This window comes from Drosophila subpulchrella, unplaced genomic scaffold (genome assembly GCF_014743375.2).
Source record: "Drosophila subpulchrella strain 33 F10 #4 breed RU33 unplaced genomic scaffold, RU_Dsub_v1.1 Primary Assembly Seq477, whole genome shotgun sequence".
NCBI classification, from domain to species: Eukaryota; Metazoa; Arthropoda; class Insecta; order Diptera; family Drosophilidae; genus Drosophila; species Drosophila subpulchrella.
This window is the reverse complement of record NW_023665684.1, coordinates 308929-324929: the sequence shown is the minus strand read 5'-3', so window position 1 is coordinate 324929 and position 16001 is coordinate 308929.

The following is a 16001-nucleotide window of genomic DNA, read 5'->3' as shown; positions in this document are numbered from 1 at the left end:
GTTCTTTCTTGTTTTTAATTTGCTTCAATTCACGCTTTACTTCTATACTATCTTTTACATTTGAAATCTTTTGTTTTTTATTTTCCTTAACAAGTTCATGTAAGTAATGGTAATGGGTTTAAAAGTTTCCTCCAATCGTAAATTCGTATGAATTTTGACTTGTTTGAGATCATCGAATTTTCGCTTCAAAGCAAATCTAGCTTTGGTTAACTGTGACAAAATATTCATTGTAGTATATTTTACAAACTTTATAGGTGAAAAATTTAAAATTTGCGAAATTCATGTAGTCACTTCTCAGTTACTAAACAAATACTGTTTACGGAACGCCATAATCTGTAATATTTATATGCGAGTTTCAAATAAAAACAAGGAAGAACGCTATAGTCGAGTACCTCGACTATCAGATACCCGTTACTCATCTAAAGGGACCAACGGAAAATGGAGATATGCAAGCAGCAAAGCGAGGTTGAAATGCGCCACCTACCAGCGGTAGACAGATTTAAGCGTTGTGGGCGTTAAAGTGGGCGTGGCATATTCGTTTTTTTGTTCAATTTTTTAAATCAATCGACAGGTATTGACGAGACCATGACATTTCAATTAAAATGTTGTATCTAGCATGAAAATTGTGGGCGCCACAGGCTTGGGCGGTTTGTGGGCGTTAGAGTGGGCGTGGCATATTCGCGTTACAAACTTGAGCTGCGCTCAAGTCTACGGAATCTAATTCTGAAATCCCATTTCTCTATCTTTCATATTTTCCGAGATATCCACGTTAATATTTACGATTTTTTGAAGTTTGTGGGCGGTTTTTTGGGTCAATCGATAGATATTGATAAAAAAAATACATTTCAGTTAAAATTTTTATTCTAGCATCAAAACTGTAGAAGCCACAGTTTTGGGCGGTTAGTGGGCGCTAGAGTGGGCGTGGCACTCTGCTGAAACAAACTTGCGCTGCGTAAGAAGCTCAGGAATCTGCACGCCAAATATCAAAAGCCTAGCTCTCATAGTTTCCGAGATCTCAGCGTTCATCCGGACAGACGGACAGACGGACATGGCTAGATCGACTGGGCTAGTGACCCTGATCAAGAATATATATACTTTATGGGGTCGGAAACGCATCCTTCTGCCTGTTACATACTTTCCGACGAATCTAGTATACCCTTTACTCTACGAGTAACGGGTATAAAGATTCGAAACATTTTCTTCATTATATTTAAAAAAGTGTATTTATTGTTATATTCTTAAAATCTCAATATTTTTAATGATTACTGACTTATTTTTAAATGCAAATTGTCATTTCTTTTATGAATATTAAATTTTCCATCAACCATTTCATTGATGATATCATCCTTAAGAGAGGAGTACGTTTCAAGCATGTACAGGATGTGCTCCTCCAACTCGAGAGCAATAGATTCTCCAACCTTTGTTGTTTTGCGCTCCGTCTTGAGGATCGGGAATCTTACATTTTCAGGCATCCTTGTCTTCGATAGTAGTGTCTTTTTATTAAATTTATTGAATTCTTTAATTACATCATCTGGTTCATCTGGTTTTCCTGATTCATGATGGTTGTTGAGGTTTTTGGACTTGGTACAATTGTTCCACGTTGTATTTAGCTGTATTTTGATGTTTACTACCTGTTTAGCAGTTGTTCAGTACTTGTTTCGTACTTGCTTACTACTTGTTTTAGCTGATTAATAGCTGTTATTAGATGGTTATTATCTGTTTAGTAGCTGTTAACTGGTTGTTTACTAGTTGTTATAAGCTGGTCACCAGCTGTTTTGAGCTGTTATGAGCTGTTGTACTTTTTTTGTTAAGAATGATCAAAAATTCTTGTCCTCTAGATGACGTTCGATGTGAAGTAAAAACTTAGACTGTGAATTTGAGCGCGTGCAGGTCCACTTTTTATACTATACAGAGTTCACACATACACGTACCCATACATTGATTTTCAACCCCCCAAATGTAAGTTAACCATTTAAATATACCGGTTTTGACTCCACATCTTCTACGAAAGAAAGTAGAAAAGCGAGGCACAGGTGTCCACAGTTGTATGTATCAAAGTCTTGAACTCTATCGTAATTGTATTGTATTCTATGACTCAAGTATTTCACAACTTCTCTAGGTGGCTGAAGATTTCCAAAACTATCGAAATAATGTATATTATTTTTATTTTTATTATATTCAACCCAATGTGTACCACTTGATCGTGAATTATCTAGGTTTACTATACCACACTCCCGACTTTTTGGTGCTTCTGGAAGTAGATCTCTCATAAACACCCCTCTAAAATGTGGGATATATTTCTTAGCAAAATGTATAATGTCTATATTTTATAGTGGTCTATTGGGTGGCAGAGAAATTAGTTTTTTCGCTTCTTAATTCCTTTCCCCTTACTATAGGGCTTAAGAAAGAAACCATAACCCTTTCTATAGGGCTTGAGATATAATCCTTCTCCTACAGAAACACTTTCAATTTTCCTGTTGTGAAGTTAATTGTTTTTGCGATTGCTGCACTACCACTTGCTAAACTACGAAGAGCGCTGAGGGCTGTCAAGATCGGTAAGATCCCAATTTTGGGTACATTAATTACACGAGGTACTTTAACATTTTTCTTAGAACCGATTGATTGATGAATTGATTTACGTGCAACTTTAATTGCACTCATAATGTCTAATGGTTTTTGTTTTTTTAATGTCTTAGTAGTAACATTAATAACAGTCGTAAGGTTTGTCTTCTTCATTTTATTCTTCAATATCTTTTTCTTTCCTTTCTTTTCCGTTTTATTCAATCCCATACCAAATTTTTTCTTGGCTTTCATTATATTCGTAACAAAGTATGCTGATGCTTTTTCACCAAGACTGCTATCTGGTGCATTGACACGCGACCAGGCTTTGTCAATTAATATGGAGTCTGCCCTATGTCGTTCACTCAATGCCTTGTTTTGAGAATATGCAATATCGTGCTCTTTGCAAGCTTCATCCAATGGGTTTATTCCTTGATCACCACGTTCCAACCGTTTCTGTAACTTTGTACACGGTCCACAAAAATTATAGCCCGGAATATGGGCTTCAAACGGTAATGTATTGATTAGCTTATCGACAAGACCACCACCGTGTTAACAATTAAAAATACGACTGATGCGATTATAAAAACGTTTCCCCATTTTATTGATGTTTAATCATCAAAGATTTCTCATTGAATGAGGTACATTAGATTGAAAGATGCGTTTACTAAGTCAAAATCAAATAAATTGTAGTTAGAAATATTAACGATGAAAACGAGAAAAATCTACCGCCACGACATAGTGCTGTCTTACCGAAACAATAAGGGCTCTAATTGTTGGGCCTTCGCTTTGTGGTAAAACTAATATTACGTTAAGTCTAATAGAGAGTCCTAATGGATTAAAATTCGAAAACGTTTACATATTTTCAAAAAGTTTATATCAACCTAAATATGAGTACTTGGAGAAATTAATCAAACCGATTAAAGGAATGGGATATCATACATTTTCCCATAATGACGGTGTACTAGACCTCACTGAAGCCAAAAACAATTCCATTATGATATTCGATGACGTAGCTTGTGAAAAACAAGATAACATAAGATCTTATTTTTGTATGGGTCGACCTAAAAATATCGACTCTATTTATGTCAAACATATAGTCATATACCGAAACATCTGATTCGTGACAATGCCAACTTTATTATAATGTTTAACCAAGATGATTTAAATATGCGGCATATATATCGGGACCATATTAACACTGATATGAATTATGAAACATTTGTGAAAATGTGTCAAAAATGTTGGGAGGACAAGCACGGATTCCTATTAATTAGCAAGGATAACGAAATGGATAACGGAAGATACAGAAAAGGATTTGATCAATTTATTATGATTTAAGGAGTAATTTCAATAAAAAGCTTGGTTTATCAAGAGATTTCAATATGTCTAGATAAATTGCATTATCCTTGAATGGAAATAGTTCCATTACAAATACAAACTTTTTTCCACCTATCGAATTGAATGGTCGATATGAGTGTGCTCTTATCGATTTTAATATGTATAATTCGATTCCAAATATTGATGAAAAAAATAACCCCTTCCACATCGGTGACAAGCTTATTACAATTTCTACTGGATCATATGAATTGAATGATATCACCGATTTCATTTACAATAAACTAAAAGACTATAACGTTGAAAATACATTTAAAATTCAAAGTAATAATAATACACTTCAAGTAGAAATAACTACCATGCGAGAGTCAGTTTACTTTAATAAGGAAAATTCGGCTGGACAACTGTTTGGTTTCCATCAAAAAGTACTAGAACCACATCCTACAAAAACCTATCGATCAGATCAGACCGTGAACGTATTAAAAATTAATACAATTCGTTTGGAATGTAATATAATCAGCGGTTCATATGTAGATAATACACCGAATCATACATTACATGAGTTTGGCATTAATGTTCCGCCTGGGTATAAAATGACAGTGACACCACAAAACCTAATTTATTTACCAATCAACTGTGACGAAATAAGCACACTATCTATACGCATAGTTGATCAAAACGGTGATTTGGTGAATTTACGTGGAAAACGTTTCGATTCGCATGCACATTCGGTTAATAGAATGATTATTTATAATAAAAGACGTAGCTTAAGTCCTCAGCCAAGCATTACTAATTGTAAAGCTATAGAAAGAGGATCAACAGTAAAAAGAAGCTCACTTACTTTGAAAAATAAACTATTTTTAAAGTCGTTAGGCTTGAAGCTTCGAGTATAATATAAAAGGTGGAAAGGAAAACAATGAACGAAATTTTAAATGTTCGAGAAAAGGTTTACTCAGATGAGAGTATTTCGAAGAAATAGTTTCATACTTATTCATCGTATAATCAAACATTTAAACCAAACGATGAAATTCGAATTACTATCTAAAATCAATACTTGTACGTGCTTCCTCACGAAAGTTAACTTAATTTTCAAGGAAAATTTTCATTATTAGAAAAGATTCACCGAATGGACCTACAACTGATAATGTTACCACTTTTTTTTTAAAATAATTGTATGGCTTACTTTTTGGATGAAATTAAGTACGAAATAAATGGATGTGAAGTTGATAAAACACGATTTGTCGGTATGACTACAACCCTAAAAAATTATATAGCTCTGGATAATCTTCAAAGTCGAAATCTATTTAATTCTGGATGGAGCAGTGGAGACGAAATTTCTACGGAACCGCACTTCAACTTTTCTGTACCATAAAAAAAATTTTGGGATTTGCAGAGGATTATAAAAAGGTCTTGTTAAATTGTAAACACGAACTAGTGTTTATGCTAACTAAGAATCTCAGTGATGTGTTTGAACAAACAAGAAATGAACAAACTTTTAAGCTGGAAATGATGAATATAACCTGAAAAATTCCCCATGTAACTCCGAGCGATTTTGCAAAAATTAAGATGTACGATATTATTAAAAGTGGTGTAAACCTACCAATCGCATTCCGGAGTTGGGATTCACATGTTAACCCCAAATTGGGGTATGGCAGTCAACACAGCTGGAATGTGAAATTGTCGGCTAACCGCGAAAAAACAATATTTGCCATAAATGGATTTACACTAAATGGAGAACTTATCACAAATAACTTATCAAACTTAAAAGTTCACTTGAAATCGGAGTCATATCCATATGATAATCTGAATGTTGATTTTAGTAAGAATCAGTATGCTCACCTATATGAAATGTATACAAGATTTCAATCTAGTTACTATAATCGTGAGTCACAACCATTTTTGACCCCAAATGAATTTAAATTGAAGGCTCCTATTATTGTGGTAGATCTTTTATATCAAAACGAATCAGTGAAAACTGGTCCTATTGATGTGAGAATTTCAATAGAACTGAAGACAACAAGTCATGAAAATACCCAAGCTTACTGTTTCCTCATACATGACCGTTTAGTTGAATATAACCCATTAAACGGACTAATACAACGAGTTGTTTAACATTAGAAAAATGTTGAAAGATACTGTTTCGATTGATGTTCAAGGTTTCTTTGATAATAATAATAATTTTATTCTAAAGGAAATTGGAATAGTATTCGAAAAAGATGCAAACTTGAATAATAGTTTTTCAAAAGAACCATGGAGAACCATGGAACGATGGAGGAAACAGCTTTCCACAAACTCGAAAGTATCTAAGGACAATTACAAGCGGAAAACAAATTATTTGTAAAGGTGTGGGAAAGTGAAAAAGAAAATGGGCTGTCGTCATTAAACAGGTTTAAAGGAAACCGGTTTCCCTATTGTGAAACACACCTTAAAGGGCGGGGTTTGTGCTCTTAACAATGCATACATTATTTTGACATTTTTTAAAAGTAGATTCAAAACAATAAAATAATTTTTATACATCATTCTAAAGTTGAGACTAGGTGTGTAAAGACCTACAAGAAAAACAAAATTAACATAATCAAATTTCATGAGGAAATTGACCAATTTATTGAACAATTTAAAGGACTGATAATTGGTCAGCATTTTCAATACCTTCTAAACACAAAAACTATGTTCATGAATCGAGGTGGACATGATCCCAAAATTACGAATTATGGTATACACTTTACATTTTGTAATCCAGAAATGACGTCGGAAACGTGCGCCTGCCCCTTCTATGCAAATCGCCGGAATCAAAGCAGAAGATTAATTTCTATGTATAATAAAACACGTTCGCAATGCCAAAATAAATAAATAAATGTATTATTATGCTACAAAATAAACTTCTGACTATTTATTTCGAGTTAAAATTACAATGCGTGGTGCAATGGGAACACATTATAACGGGTAAAAATGAAAGTAATGGTAGTGGTTTGGCACAACAGAGCTCGGCACCATTGGCTGAGGTCAAGCCTTTTGCAGGTTGACCCAACTTATTAAAAATGCTAAAAAGAATGGTCAAATAAAGAAAACTAAATCCTACTATGAGTTTCGCCTCAACAAGCTCAAAACAATTTTACACAAATCATCAAGCGCTTATTTTAGAGCAATGTCCACGCTCGCATCCATACTTCGCGGATGCTGTTGAAGACAATTTTGAGCAGGCATACAGCCACACTTATTGTTTATTCGCCGATGAATACGGAACGAAGTTTCCAGTTCCAATACAAGTGTCAGGTGATCAATCCATAAACAAAACCCTTGTGTCCATTCCTGTTTCCACAATTCAGCTGCACAAATTGCCCGTACCCCACATTTCAGGAAATTTTGCAGATTGGCCATCTATTTATGACAGCTTTACGCAGCTAATACATGAAAATCCATCTCTTTCAAACATTCAAAGATTTCATTTCTTGAAGCAAGCTCTTCCGGACAGACGAGACCAGGATATAAACCATATGACATTAACAGAAACCAACTATTCAGTGGCGTGGAACCTTGTGGTAAAACGATACAACAACCCTCGACTGCAGTTCATGCACAATATGAATGCACTGTACGGAATCGAGCCACTGTCCAAGGAGATCGCGGTGGACCTTAGGAATTTGTTAAGCTTGGTTAATGTATGTATCAGTGAATTCCGACAACTGCACATTGCCATTGATTCCTGTGATCATTGGTTGATACATCACTTACTTACAAGGCTGCCTATCAGCACAACACAGGGAGCATTCCCTGGGCAAAAACGTTGAAATCCCCACCTTCACAAAGCTGGAGGTGTTTCTTCACAATCGATTGGTCAGCATCGACCTAATTGAGAGTAGGAAACCAGCCGTTCCAGTTAGATCTTTGTCTATACAATCGACCAACCATCGCCAGACAACCAGAGCATCGGGAAACTCCACTGTTAGGGGACACAGCTTCCACAGAACTTTTGAGTCTGGATCCATCAGGTGCCAAGGATTGTTTCGCGCGAAAGGTTATAGTTGACCGCTCGAAGGCATGCATTAATTGCCTTAGTTCCTCCCATTCTCTTAGTCAATGCAGCAGCAACCGAAACAGCTCGCAATGTGGTCAACGGCACCACACCTTGTTATATTTTCCGAGTGCTCAACAGAGATCTTCATTGATTCATGGAGTATCCCGACAGCATGCTTCAGACTCTGGTCGGAGCGCAGACGCTGCACAAAATGCACCATCGACGCAACACTTAAGCGCAGTTGCCTCCCATCTGAACTCAACCACCCTTCTTGCTACTGCAATGGTTCGGATCGTAAATAACTTCACCCGGCAGTCAGCTTTAGTTCGAGCTCTCGTCGGTCATGACTCGGAAGGCACCCTCATCACGGAAAACATCTATTAAGCGCTCAGACGCAAACGGTATCCTGTGCGAGCTGAGATCACGGGAATTGGTGATACGTCGCATAATCAGTGCAGGCACAGCACCGACTTCACCATAATCTCATGTTCAGGATCTGATTTTAATGCCAATGTATCCTCAGCCTTCATCCTTCGGTCACTAACAGGTCATTTACCTAAGCAAAATGTAAGCATTAAGTCCTGTAAACATCTCCAAGGGTTATCCTTTGCAGATTCTTATTTAATGAAGTCGGGTCGCATTGACCTATTTATCGGTGTCGACATTATCCCGGACATACGCAAAGGGACGGTTGCAGAAGCAGTTGCACAAAACACATAGCTGGGCTGGATAGTTTTTCGACCAGCAGAAGCAGCCCAGACTACTTCAATCTCCATTCGTTGTAATTTGGAAAACCTAAGCAACATAGTACACAGGTTTTTAGAATTGGATCATTTTCAACAAACTCATATCCGTCAACCGAATGGGAAATATCTAGTTCGTTTGCCTTTAAAGACGTTGTTTGACCCCACACAGGTGATCGTCCGGTAAAGGCAAATCGCATTAAACCGTTGCCACGCCCTGGAAAGCAAACTTGATCATCGGCCAGATTTTAGTCAACAGTATGCCAGCACTATTCAAGAGAACTTTGATCTAAAGCAAATAAAAAAGCTAAAAAGAAGTGAGGAAGAACAACGCTTAACGGCAACTCTCAGTCTGCACCGTGCACCGTTCCACATCATGCTGTGATCAAAGACGACAGTCTAACTACAAAGATGCGCGACGATTCGTGCAAAACGTCTAAAGAGAGGTCTTTGAATGATATTTTATGCATTTATGCATTTTATTCTATGTGGAAGATGTTCAAACAGAACACGAGACCATCGACGGAGCTCTTAAAATTCGCAATGATGTCATCGCAGCTCTGCAGGCATGGAGCTCAAGAAGTGGGCATCCAACCATCCAGATATCTTAGAAAGCATCCCAACTACAGATCTCTCTTACAGTAGCATTTTTAAGATAGACAATAAGGACTCCATTAAAACTTTAGGGTTGTATTGGCATCCAAACAAAGATGATTTTGGCTTTAATTTCAAGTTTTCTCTCAATTCATATTCACCAAACGTTCTATACTATCCACAGTAGCACGCTTACTCGATCTACCTGGCACCAGCTATCATCGCTGCAAAAATCCTTTTGAAGGAAGTTTGGAGTTATCGTATCGAGCGCATAGAAGAGGCCCGCATCATTAGATTGGGACGACCCCGTGCCAGATCATCTCGCCGAGCGGTGGCGACAGATCATTCAAGAGCTCCCCGACATTCAAGAGATACACATCCCTCGCTGGTTAGGCTTCGATCTAAGGCATGTCTCGACTTTGCAACTACACATGTTTTGTGACGGATCATCCATGGCGTGTGCAGAATGCGCTTATCTCCGAGCTAGATGTACGGATGGTTCCGTGCAGGCTAACTTATTCTAACAATTCCGAGAGTTGAGTTATCCGGAGCTGTGCTGTGAACACAATTGGCCGATTGGATTATTAATCAACTTCAAGCAACACATCACACCATATCCGTTCACTGCTGGTCGGATGCAATGATAGTGCTGTATTGGATAAGCGGTGACCCCAAACGTTGGAAGACATTTGTGTCGAATAAAATTGGAGCAATCCTGGAGGCAAGTTCGCCCTTGCAATGTAGACATGTTCTTACGCAAGAAAGCTCGGCAGATTGTGCTACTCGCGGCCTCACCCCTTCCCAGCTGAAGCATCACACTCTTTAATGGAATGGACCAGATTGGCTGCATCTTTCAGAGGAGCACTGGCCAGTCATTCCAATTCTGTCCCCAAGATCAGAACATATTTCATGAGAGCAATCCTTAAGGCATATCGGAGCCCACATTTGTATAGAAGTGCAACCGTTTATCGAATCATATTCCTCCTATAATAAACTCTTTTTCATTACAGCCTACGTCAAACGATTCATTTATAATACTCGTCACAAAAAGCGGATAGACTCACCGGCCCTATTCAGGTATCTATATTCCAACAGGCTTTGTTCGCACTGGTGCGGATGGTTCAACAAGAAGTCTATTCGGAAGAGTTATCAAGACTACGATCCAATAAATTTCTATCCAAACATAACAAACTCAGCCAGCTTTCACCGTTTCTCGAATATCAGGGGCTCATGAGAGTTAAAGGCAGACTTAAGAATGCTTTGCAGCTCTCCATGTCTCAACGCACAGCAATAATCCTTCCAAAGGCGCGCCACCTGACGATTTTGGTTATAAGGAACGCTCATGACAACACCTTACATGGCGTTGTGCAACTAATTTTATCTACAATTCATCAAGATTTCTGAATCGTCAACGGTAAACAGGCAGTAAAAAGGATTCTGCGACAGTGCGTAACCTGTTTCACACACCGCCCGTCACCATCAAGCCAACTGATGGGAGATTTACCAGCGCACCGTGTCAATCCGCCCAAATGGGAGTTCGAAGCAACTGGAGTTGATTGCACTAGTGCGATTGAGATAAAGTCTTCAAGATTCAGAGGACACACTTGCTATAAAGCATACACTGCAGCTTTCATTTGCTTAGCGAGCAAAGCGATTCATTTGGAAGCGGTCACGGGAATGTCGGCACAGCATTTTCTGTGGGCCCTACAGCGCTTTATCGGCCGTAGGGGTTTTTGTCGACATCTATACAGCGACTGTGGAACCAACTTTGTCTCATCCGACAAGTCTCTAAAGCTGTGGACCAATGAATTCTATCAAGGAATTGAAGAGACAGTAGTTCCTGAACTTCCTCGTCGACACATTCCAAACTTTGGAGGACTCTGGGAATGCAACGAGTTAAAACCCATTTTCATCGATCGTTTAATGGTATTCGAATGACGTACGAGCAGCTGTCTACTTATCTTGTCCAGATAGAAGGGTGCTTGAACTCTCGGCCACTATGTCCCTTAACGTCTGACTTAGATGACTTGCAAGCTCTCACCCAGGCACACTTTTAACCGGTGATTCGATGATGTCGCTCCCTGAGCCTAGCCTTAAAGATTCTTCACTAAACGGAGAGTTCCTGAATGGTCAAAGGATGTTTCACCTCTTTTGGAGAAAATGAAGTGCAGATTGACTATCTCATCTGCAATCTTCAGCGTAACGAATTGATCATCATCAAGGATGATCGAACTGGTCCTTCTGACTGGTAATTAGGGCGAATCATCGACTTACATCCTGGGGCCGATGGGCTCGCTCGAGTAGCTACAATTAAGACCTCAACGGGTATTTACAGGAGGTCTGTGTCAAAGATTTTACCCTTATTTACCCTTCCCAAAGAGCTCGTGGGATGGCTCTAAGGGCGCCGAGCTGAAGGCTACCGAACGGGTCGCAGGTTGCGGATAGCGAGCGCCCTGGTTCTCCAGGGTAGCTACGTATAAGCGTGGAAGTTGGACACGGCCGGCTACCGCCAAGCCCCCAACACGAAGCGCAAATAAGTAGCCCCGGACAGTCAGCGGGTATCTGCGCCGTAGCAGTACCGACGTCGCGCTTGTGCTGCCGCCTCCGACAAATAGCTCACACACACCCCTTCCCACACTCTTTGAACCTACCTCTTCCCTACCCACACAACTCATCTCACCCCGGGCTGGACTAAGGTGTCACTCGTAGCGTGCCGAGAGTCAATCTGGCTGGGAGCCCGAGTCATCAAATAACTCAGTCTCAAACGGTGAGCTCAGGCAAGTGGCGACCGCCTGTTCTAAGTCAGCCTTACCCGGGTACGGCGGATCTCTGCCCGGGTGGACCTGTCCTTTCTCCGCAGCTCGTGGGAATTAAGAATGGAGAATTTAACAAATAAAAAACCAAAAGACTGCACAATACAAGAGCCCGACACTCTTATAAAGTCGGAAGTCGCAACCAACGACGAGAGAAAGAGCAAGATCACGGCTCTGACCACCCCAGTCCATGTGACGTCCACCCCTGCCAAGGCCAGCGAACAACGCAGCCGGCTAAGCCCAACTCGCCATAGCGACAAGCCCAAGCCTCCCACCAGCGTAGGTGGGACTAACCAGTCACTCCAACCTGAGGGGAGCGCTAAAGCCGGTCTCGTGGCAAAGGAGTTTAAGAGGGTAACACCTAACCAGGCAGGACCTCATGAAAGAAAGAAGGCTTCTAGGATCCTCAAACGGCTGGCCACCAATCCGATACGTGAGGATCAGACATCGAAATTGGATTATTGAAAATCCAAGAGGACATAGCCTGGGCAAAGGCAATTATCCCAGACTTCGACATCGCTATGACTACCAGCAACAAGCGAGAGAGGTCGATGGAGTCAGCTCAACCAGCGAGCAAGAAGGCCAAAGTAACCAACCGCGGCACATGGTCGAGATCCTTTGCGGAAGTGGTAAAGGATCGGAAGATCATTGGTGTCATCGACCAGAGCGATGAAGGCGGTAGGATCCCAAGAAACCAATGGGGTCTGGTTAGAAGGGCCCTTGCGACAGTGGCCTTGAAAGTGCTGGACGAAAACCCAGGTCCGCCACCCGATTGCACAGATGCAGGGTGGTACCAGGGCAACGTAAAGTTGATCGCCCAGCACAGCACTCTACAAGGCTGCAATTACCAAAGTCGGCGAGGTCTACCCCGGGGCCAAGCTGGCAGTTTGTGAGGCTGCAGACATCCCGTCTCGACCGAGAGCGAGGGTGTGGCTGCCGTCGGAACCATCGGAACCAGAGGCTATACTCAGCCTGCTGACCAGGTTCAACCCAAAACTTCCAACAGACGGTTGGAAGGTGGTCAAGGTGGAGAAAACCGAGCGAGTCACCATGAGCGTGGTTATCCTCCTGAACCAGGCCTGCCTGGAACCCCTCGCAGCCCAACAACACAGAGTGAACTACGGGTTCGATAAGGTGCAGCTACGCATATATGACACCGATAAGATAGCGGCAGACAACCTGGCTGCCTGTGCGTCGTACGAACCCCCGAGCGACGACGAACCAGATCACGAAGAGGCCACCTTCACCGGCTACGTGTCAACCGACTCGGAGCTGACGGAGAGCCTGAAACAGCTGTGCAACCAGGACACAACCCGACCAGGGCGCTCTGTTCTCCAGGACATAGCGGAGGAAGCGGAGGGTACCCAGCCCGACCCCAGTCCCAAAGTTGGTGCAGTTTCTGCAAATTAATCTGCACCACATCAAGGCAGCATCCGCTGCCCTCCTCACCCGCCTGGCAACAGGCAACATAGACGTAGTCCTCATTCAAGAGCCATGGATTGTTGGTAACAACATCTGTGGCTTATCAACCCCCCTATACAAGCTATTTTACAACAAGGACAAGGGTAAAACCAGAACCTGCATTCTTACAAAGACACACTTTAATACATTTCTTATTCCACAGTTTAGCGAAGGCGACCTTACCACGGTCAGACTGGAGCTAAACGAACACACCCATCACACCATAGCATCATTCTATCTGGCTCACGACTACGAAGGGCCACTACCAAACACCACTACACAACAACTCATACGCACTCACTCATCTAAGGAACTCATCCTGGGTGGGGACGCTAACTCACACCACACACAATGGGGAAGTACAAACACCAACGAAAGGGGTGAGTTACTCTACGACTATCTCCTTCAATCAAATCTATTTATCTGCAACAAAGGTAATGACCCAACTTTCATCACTAGAAATAGGAGGGAAGTACTAGACATTACTCTAATATCTGATCCCCTACTTAACCAACTAGAAGCGTGGAAGGTGGGGATCGAACACTCATTCTCAGACCACCGTTACATAGAATTTACAATAAGTCTAGACTATCCTCCCGCCGAGAACATCACTAATCTAAGATTAACCAACTGGGGATACTACAAAAATCTCCTCAACAGGAACCTACACGCTCCCCCGACACGCATACGCAACCGTCAAGAATTAGATAACCTAGTTAACACTTTTACTGATACCTGCGGTGAGGCCTTAAAAAGGGCTTGCCCAAGTAGAACAGTCAAAACAAAGCACAAACCCCCATGGTGGAACCCAACCCTGGCGAACCTTAAAAGAGAGTGTAGAACTTACTTCAATAAAGCTAAATATAACAATAGCGAATCCTCCTGGGATTTATATCATACAAAACTAAGCCTATACAAAAAGGAAATAAGAATACCAAAACGAAGAGCCTGGGCTAACTTCTGCAGTAGCATAGAATCTACTGCGGAGGCATCCAGACTCAGAAGAATTCTAGCTAAAGCTCCAGCAACCATTGGCTATCTTAAAACCAATGCTGATGACTGGACGGAAAACAGTCAGGAAACCCTTGAACTACTGTTAGACACACACTTCCCTAACAATACCCAGGTAGTGGAGGACCACCACATAGAGGTGATTTTAGACGACCAGAATATTGACAACATTTCAAACCCTGGCCGCATTCAGTGGGCTGTTAACTCTTTTAAGCCCTTCAAATCACCTGGCCCAGATGGGTTCTTCCCGGCCCAGCTGCAACGGACATTAGATATGTCCCTTCCCTGGCTGACAGCCATCTTCCACGGCTGCCTTGCTCTAAACCATATTCCAACAAGGTGGCTGGACGTTAAGGTAATTTTTATACCGAAAGCCGGCAAGCCCTCCCACACCAACCCAAAGGACTTCCGCCCGATCAGTCTCTCTTCCTTCTTGTTGAAGACCCTGGAAAGGCTAATTGACACCCATATCAGACTAACCATCGACCATAGCCTACTCTCTGACGCACAGCATGCGTACCGTAAGGGTAGACCAACCGATACCGCCCTCCACTCTCTAGTGTACAGTATAGAACGAGGCTTCCACAATAAGGAATACTCTCTTGCAGCGTTTCTAGACATAGAAGGCGCCTTCAACAACGTCACCCCAACGGCGATTACTGGTGCTCTGACTGAACTGGGCATTGAGCGGCCCATAGTGGGACTCATACACACCATGCTAACCAGCAGGGTAGTGCACTCCACTATGGGATCGGCCCACTCGACCAGGAATGTCAGAAGAGGAACCCCACAAGGGGGCGTACTCTCACCTCTTCTATGGGTTTTAGTGGTCAACAAACTGCTATCACTTCTAGAAGAGGCGGATGACGTGCCGCGTAGGCTACCACTTTTGTGCCCGCCTTATCCTACTGCAGGGCAAATTCCCGCAAACCCTTTGTAATCTAATGGAGACAGCCCTATCCACCCTTTCCCGGTGGACGGCTGGCTGTGGACTGGGAGTTAACCCGGAAAAGACCGAACTAGTTCTCTTTACAAGGAAGTACAAGGTACCAATTCTAGTTCCCCCAAAACTACACCAAACGCGCCTAACCTTTAGCAACCAAGCAAAGTACCTAGGTGTCATCCTTGACAAAAAGCTCCTCTGGACTGATAACATCCTAGATCGCACACGCAAAGCGGCCATAGCCCTCTTCGCTTGTAAAAAAGCCATAGGGAGGAAGTGGGGTTTCTCCCCCATTGATAGTTCACTGGCTATATACTGCAATAGTCAGGCCCATTCTCCTCTACGGAAACATCGTTTGGTGGCCTTCTCTAGATAAGAACTGCAACCTCCGGATCCTTCACAAGATCCAAAGGAGCGCAGAGCTCTGCATCAGTGGGGCGCTGCGCACTACCGCCACTGAGACACTAAACACAATTCTCGATCTCCAACCCCTGGACCTACTTGCCAAAAGCTGGGCATCTGCA